Genomic DNA, 15,558 nt, shown 5'->3' with positions numbered 1-15,558 from the left:
TTACCACTTGATATTTGTAGTCATTTTTGAGATGCTCAACAACAGCAACCGCTCATTTTGACTGTCAATTTTGGCAGCTGGAATGACAATTGTCACTGGTCGATTTTTATCCAGCTATAACTAGCTAAATAATCAAGCTAACGTTAGCTCCATATGAAATTGAAAATTTGTGTGCAAATGTGAAAAATGGTTCAGGTTCTCCAGTGCCAGTGATTCTGATTTCTGACACAGGTTGGAAAAGTGATTCATTGATCTCCAACAACTGCCCAACCCTTCCATCAAAAGAATTAAGTATAATTGTAGTTACAGATAGCATCGGCCTCAGAAACATGTGCTTGTCACACTCTCAGGGCAAAAGAATGACAGCATCTACCATGCTCACACGATGCCTCATCTAGCCAATGTTCCTGTTGTAATCTGGTTTGTTGACTCCTGGTCCAACAATAGATAATCCTATTAAACAAGGTAGAGGTCCGGGTCACTTGCTATAAATCCACACGATTACGGGTACACTCAAGTGACTAAATTAGAATTGGCCATGATCTTCCAAACATGGTAAGTAGCTCAACAAGGTACAAAGAGTTGTATGAGAGGAAGAATATCTCTCTTCCTCACGCAGTCTTTCTTCTCTTACTGTTACTCCTCTTTAGAGGAGCCAGTACTTTGGTGGATCTACTAGAGGGGGCTTTTACACCTAACCTGTTTGCTCGGTTGCACACTTCCAAGTGCACTCTGGTGCAGTTTGCCTGTGATGTGAAAGCAAAAGAACCAACCACAGGAGTTCATGATAGATGGGAGATACAGTATGTGATTCAAGCACAATTTCCACAGGCAAAGGCCAAATCACACAGACACTTGCTATTTCTGAGATGCACAACCGGGTTTACTTTCATCTCATTTAATACTTTGAGACAAACTGACACTTTGGAACAGTTTTACTTTGTCCGGTGGTAGCAGCCAGCAGCAGCAACAAGGCAATCCTTCACAAATTGTCCTTCTGAATGAGGTTTTAGCTTCTTAGCTACTAGCTCACTCACCACAACACTTGCCCCCAAAACATTGTCTCTGTCAGAATGCAGTCTTGTGAAAGCCACTCGTTGAGCACCCACAATCAGCTGCAGAGGGTTCACTTTATCAAATCGCATTTGTGTCCAAGGACAGTTTAGCATGTTTCAACCTGTAATGATGAGATTGGCCTTTTAACACACATCGACACTTTTCTCCAACAAACTTAGGCACACTGGCTTGGTTATTTCTTCAGCAAAAAACATTACAGTCTCTCTTGGAAAGTGCGACATTCCACATCTACTTTTCTTGACAATCTATGCTTGCATCCTACTGCAAAACAATGATGGAGACACCCACGCTCACTTCCAGATCGGGTATTATCAGCCATGATGCGTCGTTCCCTGATTCGTCAGGCCCCTCACATGACCCTTTTACATCAGAAATTAAATATATGAGGCCTGACTACCATCTGTTCAACACAGCTAACATATTACAGGTATTGCTGACCATGTTAAATTCTGCATTTTATCATACTACCACTCTCTACATGCGCAAGAGGCAAAAACTAACCACCAGCCCCCACATGCCCAATGTACGTGAATGGTCATTTCATATGCATTTTCAATCTGGATGACATCATTTCAAATACGTTGTTGAAATGCTCACCTGAAAGGAAAATCATTGTAAAAACAGCATTTTAAAATTTAAACGTATTAATGTGGACATAGCCTCTGATTTAGGACTACAAACACTAGAGAGATAACACACAAACACACAGGCACGCACGCACATGTAAACAACGACTGTACTTCTGAACTATGCATCTTATGTCAGAACCTCACCTCTACACATTTGGGATGACTGGCTGAACCGAGAAAACAGTATTTTCCAATGCTTTTTTAAAATCCTGGGATAAGGACAAGCAGTTGTGCTAATTGACAACAGAGTGAATATACAAAGTAGGTTTATACAAGCCTGGGAATTTGTTTAAAACCTGTGCTCCTTGCCCCACCACACTTATTTTTAGAAAGTCAGGGTGTTCCCTGGTCTCACCAATCACTTGGTAAGCCCAGAACTATGCTCTAATTAAAACAAATTAATAGCCCCTGCTATATTGGTCAAACAATGTCAGGAAGGCTGCAATGTGTGAATTATATGGACATTTGGATCACGCTGCTACTGTATTTCAAGACCTGCCCAGTTAGAACAACCACAACATTACCGTTGTACTAGACGCTGGAATGCCCAGTAAACAGTAATAAAAATGCAGAACTACTGGCTACACAGCATGTCAGCATTTTGTTGGCTGAATAACGTCTACACTAATCCTGTTGCAAATCAAATTCTTTCTAAGATTTCATGAACAATTGTGACCCTGCTGGCTCAGATAAATAGCTCAAAATGAAACAAGCCTACTACATCCTGCCATTTAATGTGTGCTATGTGACCCCAGTGTGCAATGAGAGCTACAGTATGCGGCTATCATCACACCACTGAAGAAAAACAGACACTCAGCTTTGGAGTACTGTCCTATACAAGATATTTCATACCTTACCAAAGAATTTGCCTTTTATGCACAGGCTACAGAGCGGGGGGGGGGGGGGGGGGTTCTAGTAAGACAGTTTGATCTGACCCAGAAAGCAATTCATACATACAGAAATGCAACAACTTCTTTCAGCAATTTAAGAAAATAACATAAAAGGGTCGACTAACATGTTCTGCCATGTGGTCCCTGAATGCAACGCACAGGTGGTGAACATTACATCAATGCATTAAAGCGACTGTCAACAAAACACAAGTAGAGTCCTGCTTTCCAAGAGAAATGGACAAATGATTATTTTTTGTCTGAGATCTGCCCTCTCTCTCGCTCCTCTATGGATTCAGTGAATTAAGACTTTATTCAGCCCAACCAGAGGAAGTGATAATAGTTGGAACAGTGAAAAGACAATGGTTTTGGTAAGTTTTATTTTGTTTCTTGCGTCTGAATGATGTTTGTTTTACAATGGTAAAATGACTGTTTCTGTGAATGGAGTCTGGTGGCTCTGGCAAGAACGATGTAACAGCTGTTTCTGGTTAAACAAAACTCTTTAACAAACATGTTTTTTTTGGAGGGAATATTCCAACATCTTTTTTGGCCAAATTTGACAGTCCTTTTTTTTTTTTTTTTCAACAATATCTTTATTGAATTTCCAGAAAAACAAAGAGCTAACAGTGTGACACAGTAGTGACAGTATGTCAACATGTAGTGTAAATTCTTGTAGGACAGGGACAATCATTAAAGCAAAAAATATTAAAACAGTGGATTAAATTATTCCCCTATTGTACACATATGGTCACTATAACAATACAAACAGGATGAGACAAAAAAAAAAAAAAAAACAGGAAAAAACAAACAGGTAAAGAAACAGAACAAGAACATGGCGGTTAATAGGATGTTTCAAGTAAAGGTATAAGATCATGAGATCACACAAATATTATTGCCGTACAGTCTAGTGGCTAAAGGATGAAGGAACAAAGATATGCAGAAGGTATATTTATTCTGTTCCAGGTTCATTCAGTAGATGAGATAGATCATTGTTTTTAGTGTATTGGATAAATTGACCCCACACTTTTTGAAATATCTCCTGTTTGTCCTTAAGAATGTAAGAAATTTTTTCCAGAGGTAAGCAAGAAGATAATTCCCTAAACTACATGTCAATGCCTGGCTTACCTATATTTTTCCATGTTAAAGCTATTATCCTCTTTGCTTGTAGTAAACATATGTTTAAAAAAAAAATTTCATGACGTTTTTTATTATGAGCATCTGGGTATAGGCCAAGTAGGAAAAGTTTGGGGTCTAGCTGTAATCTGATCAAAAGGATCTCCTGCACAGTTAACCTAACCTCCTCCCAAAACTCACCCACTCTTGGACATTGCCATATACAGTGAAAAAAAGTGCCCTTATTTACACCACACCTATTGCAAGTATCCGGGATATTCACATTAAATTTGTTTAGTTTTTCTGGAGTAATATACACCCTCATTAGCCAGTTATATTGTAGGAGTTTTAAGCGAGTGTTGCCCGTCCTTGTCTGGGCTGCTTTGCATGCGCCATTGTTCCAATGTTAATTCCTCCTGTATGTCCGATTTCCATGCATTAAATTTTGAGTCAGAAGACTCAGGTGAGAAGGTTTTCAGTAAATCATAAAATTCAGAAATGATGCCCTTTTCCAAAGGGTTTTTTGTAAGAGTTTTCTCCAGTAGGGTCAAGGGCGGACAGGACATGTAATGATTTTGGTTTGCTCTGATAAAACTCCTAAATTGAAGGTACTTGAAAAAGTGTTTGCGAGGGATGTTATATTTTCTGATCAGCTCCTCGAATGTTAAAATATTTCCATTGTCACCATAAATGTCTTTTATTTGTTTCACCCCTCTATCTGCCCACAGTTTAAAACCTGCGTCTGCTTTTCCTGGGCTGAAAAAGTTATTGCCCCAGATTGGACTGAAGCTGAAGAGTGGAGGGGAATCTCTTAGATAGTTCCTGACTTCTCGCCAGACTAAATTTGACAGTCCTAGTCACAATGCAGGAAGTGCGATGTCAAGTTAGGCAAATTAATTGAAACATATCATTCTAAAACTTTTATTTCTACTTGATACAAAAGTCAAATTTACAAGGTTCTCCTTTCCTATGATTAAACAACAAAAAAATACTGTCCCATATTGCACAATTTAGTCCGGTTTCAGTGTTCCTGAATAGAGTTTGATCAGTTGCTGATGTATTTTGCTGAATCAGTGCACTTTATCAATTTATCCCCCGAACAAAGCAGGCCTTACTGGCTGCCAACCCCAACATGAAAAAGAGTGCTATCTGTTTTAGTTTTTTGATAAACTGATCAAGTGCACCCATTCACCAGTGCACATAGTGAACTGATCATTATGCATGTAGAGTATGGAAACACACCCGCCTGGAAACACACATGAGATGCAGCTACTGTCACAGATAATGTCACCTGGATACTAGAGGTGAGTGTTCAGTTACGTGAAGCAGCTTTTGAGTATGTATTCCTTTTATCAGTTGCACCTTGTCCCAGTGCTGGTTAAAAGTTAAAAAGTTATTGTCCTGGGGTTTGTCCATGCCCTGACGGAGGATTTAACATATCCTACATACACAAAACATGCAGTATCCAGATCTATCTGTACTTACATCTTGCAACAGCACACTAAACACATAGATAAACCTGTCTGTTGCTTCAGTTAGATAGTTTCACCATCCTCAGCCACACTGGGTGGCTCTTCCACCACACAGATTAAGCATTCATCACAACATCATTAGAAATGGTAGATTACATGTAAATAACACAACTATGACACACAAGTCCATTTGTAAAGTTTCTTTGGAAACATCTGTTGCTTGTCCCCAAATTCCTCTCTCACCTGTGCTCGCTCCACTTGAGTCTAAGCTGATTTCCGGAGGGGTGAACCAATGTGGTAGAAGTGAGGGGGTGCAAATGATGAAGATTGTAATTACTAATTGTATACCTGTACAAGAATGTCACACTACATGTATCTGGTGAAATTTTAGTAATTTCTCATATTGCAAAATCTATTCATCTTAGAATGTTAGTGTTCAACTCCTCTCCAGCTTTATAGAAGCTTGTCACATTTATCAAAATACTGTAGTCTTAAGGCAAAGTGCCACATACTGAAGCAGCAAATATTTTGCTAAGATGATGAACAAGAACATAATTTGGAACTCATGGCCATCTGCTGCTTTGCTGACATCTATCATTGTGACTTGTGGTCATTGTTACAACCTTGTGTTAACATCTGTGGTTACAAGTCATACTGATGTAAGAACTAAACAAGCACAAGGACAAACTGTTGACCTCTGACAATGGTCAAAATAGCAATCCACAGATAAAACCAATGTTTTGTGCACTTCAAACAGAAAGCCAAAGACAAACTTAGTTATACAATAACAAGGGTTATAGTGGGTTTAGCTGTCATATGAAACGCTTATTCATCAAAACCATAGCCTCTGTTTCACATCTTGTAATCAGTGGTCAAGCATCATAATAAAACACTGTATAAAATGAATATACTGTGAGTCCAGATGTGACACTCAGCTCTGCCAAGTTGTGCAAGCAAAAACCAAAGCAAAAAAAGAGCAGCACCCTCCACCCATAGAACAGAACCACATAGACCTGAAAACAGCAAAGTTCCAAAACTTACAGTATTAAACTGGATTCTCTTTCAAATAACATCAAAATATATACTGTTTGTGTGGTACAGCCTACTAATGCCATGTAGATGACTGTTTCACTGAATGCAATGATAGGTTCCCTGATCAGTCTGCACATGTGGAGGACCACCACAGTTTCAACTAAGCAGTTTTGACAAAAAGGTTCAGACCTCATGTTCAGACAGAAAACAGGAAACTAGGGTACAGAAAGTATGCTACTGTAAGTCTACAGCGGAAACCCCAGTGTTCGTCTAAAATGTGCACAACAGATGGAGATGTAAATGGTACATGAGCTGCATTTATATAGTGCTTTTGTACCTTAACAGACAAAGCTCTTTAAAAACATTGCCTCTCATTCACCCATTCACACTCATCTTCACACACAGAGGGAGAAAAGAATATTTTGAGGGATATTGATGTATTTTGATGTATCTGTGTTTCTTTCATACAGGCTTTTCTTGGGCTGCCGCTCAGGGAAATTCTATCATTTTTTATTTCTATATCCATCAGCGAGAACAACAGCTGTTACCTCAGTAACAAGTAACTGTAACTAATTACTATTTTTCAGTGACTAGCAGTGACAACACTGGCTGTCAGATACAATCCGAGCTAGGGGTGTGCCATGTCATACTACATTGGTATAATCTAATCTGCTACGTGTTGACGTAATGATGTTATGTTGCACACTTTTCATTTTCCAACATTTTTCTGTGTTCAAGCGAATAATACATTAGTGTTAAATACATAAATGTTTCTTGGGACCAAAAACAAAGAGATGCTGCTACTGTGTGTAGTATTGTTTATTCATTTTTTATTTATCTATGTAAGTTCACAAATTTTCATTCTCTCTCTCTCAAACACGAGGGTGGCTATGACTCAGAAAGTATACCAGCCAGTCAATCCCTGGCCCTGCAGTCTCTATGTCGAAGGATCCGTCATACTGAACCCTGATGAGCATGGTATCTCCTGCCAACTAAAGAAGCCAAAGAATTAAAGTGCATTTGTGATATAAGGCTAATTCTACGTCAAAATGAGCAGCAAAACTGTGCTGCGCTGCCTGATCACAGCCTCAGCTGTAGCACTCCTCCAAGCCCAGCACAAACAGGTTCATTTGGAGACAAGAAATAACCAAATACAGTAGTTGCAGAAGCAAACTACTAACAAAGTATCTGGGGAAAACTGCACGACTGCAACCGCTACTTGTTTCTTAATGCAACACACAAAATGTCAGCTTCAGCTTGAAATTTATACCTAAGATATCAACAATTTCCCAGAGCGCCACTATGTGTCACTACAGAGTGCTCTCTTGCCGTGTTTCCACAGCGTGATACGGCTGGACTTGACTCAACACTGCTCACTTTAGGTACCAGGTTCTTCTCTCTTCTTGGTTTTCCACTGCAGAAAGTGGCCCCTCAATGTAGGCAGGATTTTTATCAGATCCACAATGTGAAACTGCCTGACATAATCTTCAACGTGATATTTAAAAATGCCTGCTTTGGACAGGACATCCCATTTGGAACCTCAACTGAGGCGATATGAAAAACAGTACCAGGTACCAGATACTATCCACAATGAAAAACCAAAAAAGAGTGAGTCGATCTGAGTTGAGCCATTCTCTATCACGCATTGGGGATGCAGCTTTAGTGAACTTTCAATAAAATAGGCCTTGGGGATTCTGCTAATGATAGATTTGGATGTGTAATACTTATTTTCAGAGACACAGACACATTACAAACATCAGAACAGAGTGTATTATTCTATGTAGATACAGTCTGTGCTGACTGCTTTTTCTGAACGACTCTAAAGTATTTCCAGTGAATCAGTGCAGCCACAGGCTTTGTGTGACTTATGCAGCCACAGTGTATCAGTGTTGCTATGTTACACAGCTCAGAGGCTGTCCAGACTCTAAGCTAATTCTTACATTTGGTTGATGCTGAAAATTTTTGTAGGATAACAAGGTCATCCAGCATGACTTTGAGTCATATGACCATCTCAAACCACAGAGAAACACCAGGGGCTCATACATTATTCACAAGGCTCTACTTAAAGGACCATTTTACAGGTTTTGCATCTCAATTCTGTCACTACGTGTCATAAAATATGACATAGTCTTTCTCTTGTTTTCTAACCCCTACCAATGTTTTCAATGGTTTATAGTAAGGTGGGCTGACGCAAAGCCCACCTGCATGCAAATAAAAAATAATTCCCCTACTTTTCTCTTTTAAGCACCTCCTAACAGGTAATGTTGCTGTGGATATTATCGGGTGTGTACTGAAGTCACATGACAGTGGAACACATGACCATTAGCCAAGAAAAAATCCAGTTATACCAGCATTTAAAACTAAAACTACAATTAAATCATTTTTTGTTAAAGGAAACAGAGACTGACTGAACAGAGACAAATTAAACCAGCATGGCTGTTTCATCTCCAGTTCAACTCGAATAAACTATGGCAACAGAATCCATGCCAGTGTTTCCCCTACCAATGTACAGGCCTGGTGGGCCGCCAGGCCAAGGAGACCCCCTGCCAGGCCAAAAAAAAAATCAACATGCCAAAAATAAGCCACCTATCCATTCATTCGTAAATCAATAATCATTTACATTTAGGAGCGCCTCTGTGCAGCGCAACGTGAGTCAACCTGCTTCATTGCCTAGTAACGATGCGAGTACCACTGCTGAGAGCGCGGGCATATTTTATGGGATGTTTAAGGTTTGTAGCTAGCCAACTATGGCACCGCCGAAGAAAAGAAAAAATATTGTGGGTGACAGACATCTTAATATAAAGAAGTTTTTCTGCTGGACTCCAGAGCCAAGGAAAATAGATGAAGGGAGAGTAACAGAGGCAACTCTAAAAAAAATGACAGGTACAGGTGAGACGGAAGAAAGGGGGGCAGATTGCAGGGGAGAGGGGGGCTGCTCGAGGACCATTACTGCCGCTGACACCTGTCCGACGGGTGACCCCGCTCCGACTGCCGGCCGCAATCCGACGGGTGACTGCGGGCCCGGTCCCACTGGTAATTCAGTCAAAAAAAAAATTACAGCTAAACACAGAACATCTGGATGGGATCCCAAATGGCTTAATAACCATAAATACAGCCCTTGGTTGTAACACACTCCCCATGGTAAGTTTCCAATTTGTTGTTTAGCTTATATTTTTGTTCTGATTGAGCTTCTTTTTTTTGTAAGCAATAATGATGAAAATAACACAGACAATAGGGCGCTAGGGCGTCGCCCCTCCCGTGAAATACTGACTCTTTTTTATATCTATCTATATCCATCCATCCATTTTCTATGTTGCTTATCCCTTTCGGGGTCGCGGGGGGCCGGAGCCTATCTCGGCTGTCAACGGGCGAGAGGCAGGGTACACCCTGGACGGGTTGCCAGCCGATTGCAGGGCACATACACTCACCATTACACTCACACTCACACCTAGGGGCAATTTTAGAGTCACCAATCAACCTAATGAGCATTGCGACCTTCTTGCTGTGAGGCACGCGCACTACCTGCTGCGAACATGAACATGTTCTATTAAGATTTTTGATGATAGTATATTTTGATTTGATTACTGCTATGGCATCCATGGTGCCTATAAATTGTAGACTGTGCTAACAGTGATTTCATGGGCAAACTAGTAGATGACAGTTTATCTGTTGATGGCCACGGTGGAAGTGAATTACTGTGGAACCTAATTTATTGTATTTGAGACATTTAACTTGATATAGCTTTACAGAAATACTGTACAGTATGTACAATTCATGTCTGGTGTTGCCATCTAGTGGTTGAACAGGAAAACCAAATTAAGCAATACAATGTAACACTGTAAAGTTAGCTATCTGACTTTTATTTATTACTATTTTATTCATTGAACGGGTCATCTTAGCCATCATTGCAAAAGTTGCCCCCCCGAGAAATTTGTCAGGAGCATTGTCAAATGTATGTAACTCTGTTATAATAAAACGAATAAAAACCTGCTATGTTTAATGTTTGTTAAATGTTTTAATTATAACTGATAGAATCTCAATTATGTGTAGGAAATTCCCCTACCACAATGCCTTGGTGAAGTTCTTCTCTAAACCGAGAAAAATCAAGTGCAGCACAGAACAATGCACACCGTGTGGTTGAAGTGCCAATGTGTAATCAAGCATGTTCCATTTGTATCCAATAAATGCACCTTATTACTGTAAGTCACCCTCTCCTTGTGATGTGGAATACAGTCTGGGTGAACAAAAATTTGAATGCAAATATAATAAGTGCAGAATTGCAGACTGCTTGCTGTGCCACCCGACTTAATCCAACTGTTCCAATACACCATCCCGCGCATCTTGTCTGTTTAGGGTTTTTTCGGTGGGTGCCACCGGGCCTGAAAAAAATTCTAGGGGAAACACTGTGCGATGTTGACCAATAACAAACAGTAACCAACAGTTAGCAAGCTTACTAGCGAGGAGAGCTGTGGTGATCGACTAGCACTAACCTCTTCCAAACTAGCTAACATATTAGTCATTAGCTTGCCAGCTGCAGTTTACCAACTAGCGTGTAGGTCACCAAGCGACTAGCACAGCTTATTTTGTGGGGAGGTGCAGATTACTCTTTCTTCCACTTTCTGCTGTGAACAGCGCTTTACAGCAGTAAAGCTACCTAAGTTGGGCGACATTTAAAAGCTGCAGCTTTACAGTGTGCTTAGTAGTTGCATTGGTTTAATTTGAAGCAAATACTACAACACTGTGTCTATTTCATAGGTATGTTGCACAAAGCGACTATCTGCATCTGTTGATTTATGTAACAAACATATCAGTGTTGAGATTCACATTGAGAGTGTGCAGGGCCAACACCAGATGGAATCATTAAGAATATTTTTTGCATACAAGTAAAATAAGATATGGCCACATCCTGAGGGTCGCTCCAAACAAATGGGGTCAGCATATCAGCAGAGTAAGCTGTAAGCTCGGTTAGCCATGCAGCTAGTGACCCTTTTATAGCTGACTGGAGTATAGCACAACCTAGAGCTCAGAGTTTCAGGGGATTGTTGGTGGGTACACCAGGAGCAACAGAACTAGGCTCAGCAGCCTCCCAGTGAACACGGCAGGATCAGGATCGAACACAGCCTTCAGGACCCAGGGAGGCCAGTTTGATGACTGTGAAAACAGTGCCAGGTAATTTACAGTGGCTCACACCAGGAAACTCACTTTGATAAAAAATTAGCAAGCAGTGACAAAAAAAGTCTCATAAGCTCTGTAGGCAATTTTGCACGAACCTATACACAGTCCCTAACTTCAACTCATTATCTACTGTCAAGTCAGACTATTCAAAATCCATGGATTCATTATCAGTCAGCTTTATCCTGCACTGTCCAACAAACCTTATGAAAACTCATGATTATATTCAAAAATACTTAAGGATAACTTCATCAAGTGTTTCAATACTACACTATTTACACCTGTGGTTTTTAGGCATATATTCACTTACATTTTGACAAATCTGCACTGTGAAAAGTCATGCTGAAGTAGCTGCTAGTTCCTGTTTGCACTTTAACCATGAACATACAGAAAACATCCACTGGATTACTTCTGATATTGGAGAAAGCATCTAAAAATTATGATTATGAGGCTGGATCTGTTCATTAGAATTCTGCTATAAGGACTGTTATTTTCAATGTCATCCTCAAGGAGCATTGAAGACACTGAAATGACCGGAGTGATCCTTGCATTGTATGTATAATGAGTATTTCAGAATAAGGGTGACAGGTCAATACAGGGAACAAATATTACTACGTAAACTACGTAAACACAGATGCTACATTATCTGCTCATACCCAAATAACGGATTTGTATTTGGTTTTGTCCTTACCCATGTACCAAAGACAGCCAAGAGAATCCAAGTCATTATTCCAACCAAGACCATGGAATGTACTTTGACTGATTAGTTGATCTCTAGCTGAGGGAGTGCTAATTAGTGAACGGAACCATAAAACCAGTGTTTGTATTGTCCTGTGGTCCAAGCTATTGAAAATCTCTCTGGTCATAATATCCAGTGAAAATAATTCCTGAGTTAAATGTGAAAATACTCTGGCTCTACATGTGCCTCTCTGATGTCTGCCCTCTGTCTTGCGCCTCTCCCAATTTTGTGAATTCTGTGAGTTTTTTTCAACCAAGCCAGAGTTAGAGGTGATTGTTAGAAGAGTGTAAAGACAAACCAAGATGGTTTTGGTGAGTTTTATTTTGTTTCTGTCACGTTACAAGTGTGTTTTATGATGATACAAGGACTGTTTGTGTGAATGGAGTCTGGTGCCTTTGGTGAGAGTGACAGTGTTTGTTCCTGTTAAAACAAAATGAATCTTACTGTATCTGTGTATGGACCCTGCCCATAATGTAAGACGCTAAAAATAATAATCTGAGCCTGTCAGTGGTAACAACAAGCACTTCTAGCACAATGATGATGGTGGTAGTGGATTACATTGCAGCCCATTTTGTGGATGCCAGCTGCAGCGCTCTTGTTCAATACTGGAAAAATGTAAAAAATGATTGACTCTGTTAGTCACCTGGACACAAAAACATGGGAAACCTATTGGAAACTCTGTTTAGACAATGTCACTTTCACTGACTGACAATGTAATGCAGGTCAAGGTAAAAAGAGCAAATAATTCAACAACACACTGGAGGACATTATTATTTTGTTTATTTTGTAATGTGTAGGTATGCAGATCTTTTAAAAGACATGCTTATGTTGAAATACTATGCAAGTAGTATGTCTCTCGTATTGGTTTGCCCTCTTATGGACATAATATGCAAAAAACATATATTCAAATTTTTCCAACCTATGTGATTTTTTTTAAAAGGAATAATCAAACCTATGTATTTTTTTTTTTTCAGAAGGAAATATTTTTTGGCCCATTTTTACAGCCCTACTTGGATCCCATTTTTGATCTACATATTAACTGTAAGTGATATTGCTTTACGTGACACATACATTTTGTGAGCTATTTTCAATTCTTGTGTTAGTCTAAAAACAATGTTCTCTATTGGTGGGATTTAACTTGGTAGAGGTGGTTTCTGATCTATAACAAATGTAGCTGACATATTATCAACTCATAAACTTGTTATGGCTGACATTACGCACCCAGTATACACAGAGCAACATTAACATTTGGAGCTTTGTTTGTGTCCAACTTATGAAAGTAAGTCCAGTATTCACTCTGCTCCTAGCACTATTTTGGTCTCAACCAACTCCTGAGAAAGATATCTGGCCTTTTAGCTGTTAAATGTTCCAATATGTTCACCAGCAAGTCACTAACTTTGTCTGCTGGTTAATGCTATGCTGGTAGTGTATAGCGGGTTTTTCAGTTGCTGCTGGGAACAAGGTTGATGAGAGCATAGCTTGTGGGCCACAAACCAAAACAATGAGCAAAAAGATGTCAAAATGATCCATAAAGGTGAGATCAACTGCAGCATTGGTGATAACTCTCTGTGGGTTAATTACTACAAGGAACACATTTCACATTACACAAAGTCATTTTATCTATGTAAAAATGTATCATTGTAACTTTAAATTTTGTGGTGACTAAACAATATTTAATATAACTGAAGATACTAATGACCACAACAACATCTTAATAGATTAAAATGTCCATAGCAGCATGACCATGATGATAAAATGAAGCAAGTTAAAAGTAACTTTGTTCATCTATCTATCTATCTATCTATCTATCTATCTATCTATCTATCTATCTATCTATCTATCTATCTATCTATGTCAGTGACATAGCCTTCCATCTGCTTCACACAGCCACTGTCATTGTTTAGCAAAGGTCATCAAAATGAAAGTTGGCTAACTGTGTGTGTGTTTATTGGCCATTGGCAAGGGTCCAAAACACCATGCTCAGTGCCACCCTGGCTTGATGCATGCCACCACGATCAAAATGCCCCAGACACGCCACTGCTACCAGCAATGACATCGAAGAGTGGAAAGATGCAAAGCCAAGTGCATAGAGTAGCCTGTGATATCTTAATCCAGAACAGATCTAAAATATTAGAGCCAACAGCATAACATGATATGTAGTAACCATGTAGTAGCCATGACACATGCTGGATGTTAGCTGGATTGCACAAACACCATAGATAATTTAGTGTATTTGCAAAGAAATTCTAGTCATTTTGATAGATATATACCATATTCTCATTTGTTAATTTGTGCAAAATAGTATTTTTATATATATGCATGCAGTTGCAGAGGCTGGCCTGCTTGTCAAGAGGGCTCTGTTTATGTCTCACAGACTGCTAGGCCCCAATGTTGCCATAGGAGCCATACACCTACCAGCTGACGACATTATTTTTTCCGTTTCAATGATGGTAAACAACCTCAATGTAACGAATGCATAATAAGCTTTCAGTGTTCACAGCACATTCTGTAAATCTGGCTAATCATCCGTATCAGGTAGATCAGTGAGCCCTGTTTATCTTCGACAGAGTAGCTGCATCATCACTACACAGGCATCCATATCCTGACATATTTCCCTCATCATAGCAATGACAATGTCACTGTAATGTAATAACAACTGCATTAGCTAACATCGAATTATTCCGTTTAAATCGCCAGAGTAACAAACTGGAATAATACATCGAATCAGCCAAAGCTGTGGTGTGCTAAAAATATTACTGATATGATGATAGACATTAGAACATGGTTGTGGGACCTATTGCGAAATTGCAGCAATTATAACTTATGTATCTTCTCGATGTGTATATCGCCTAGCATCAGATCCATGATGCATTCTGACCCAAATAGAAAGCTAGCCCACTAGCCTAGCATCTCGCCCGAAATGGGCAGGTCAAGCCTAGTTACAGAGAAACGGCTCGCTACATTGAATCTTGCTATGGAAAACCTGACAATTTTAGGTGGCCTACCTTATTCGTAAACGTATATATACTTTAAAAAATATATCGGCGTTGGTCTGAATAATAGCAGCCTGCTTTACAATTCGGTGTACCTCTTATGTACAAAACTGTGCTCATTTGAATTAAAAATGCAATATTTTGAGATACTTCGCCTTTCATTTCTACTAGCTCCTCTCACCAAAACAGCGTGGCGCCGCATGGCGAATGGTGGTGAAAATGATTACATTTGCGATTTTATTGAAGTTAAATAATTGATAGTGGACTAAACGTACGCCGAACCGAAGAATAGCACCTAGTTGTTCAGACAATCTCTGGGCTCTCATTCTTAAATACGCTTATCATGCTCATTCATTGCCGAAACCATTCAATCGTCCGCTCGTATAAGCTAGTTTGGCGTGACGGTCGCTCCATAAGAAACAGAATGGCACTTAGCATAAGTTA

General features: G+C 39.6%; 1 protein-coding gene across 1 annotated transcript in view; it reads right to left on the bottom strand.

Annotated features, from left to right (window-relative positions):
* Window positions 1-15,558, bottom strand: part of glcci1a (glucocorticoid induced 1a) — a 40,977-nt gene that overhangs the window by 24,875 nt on the left and 544 nt on the right. The gene's annotated exons all lie outside the window — the stretch shown is intronic.

Source organism: Chaetodon trifascialis, chromosome 17 (genome assembly GCF_039877785.1).
Source record: "Chaetodon trifascialis isolate fChaTrf1 chromosome 17, fChaTrf1.hap1, whole genome shotgun sequence".
NCBI lineage: Eukaryota > Metazoa > Chordata > Actinopteri > Chaetodontiformes > Chaetodontidae > Chaetodon > Chaetodon trifascialis.
The sequence above is the reverse complement of the archived record's forward strand: the minus strand, read 5'-3'. Positions and strand labels throughout refer to the sequence as shown.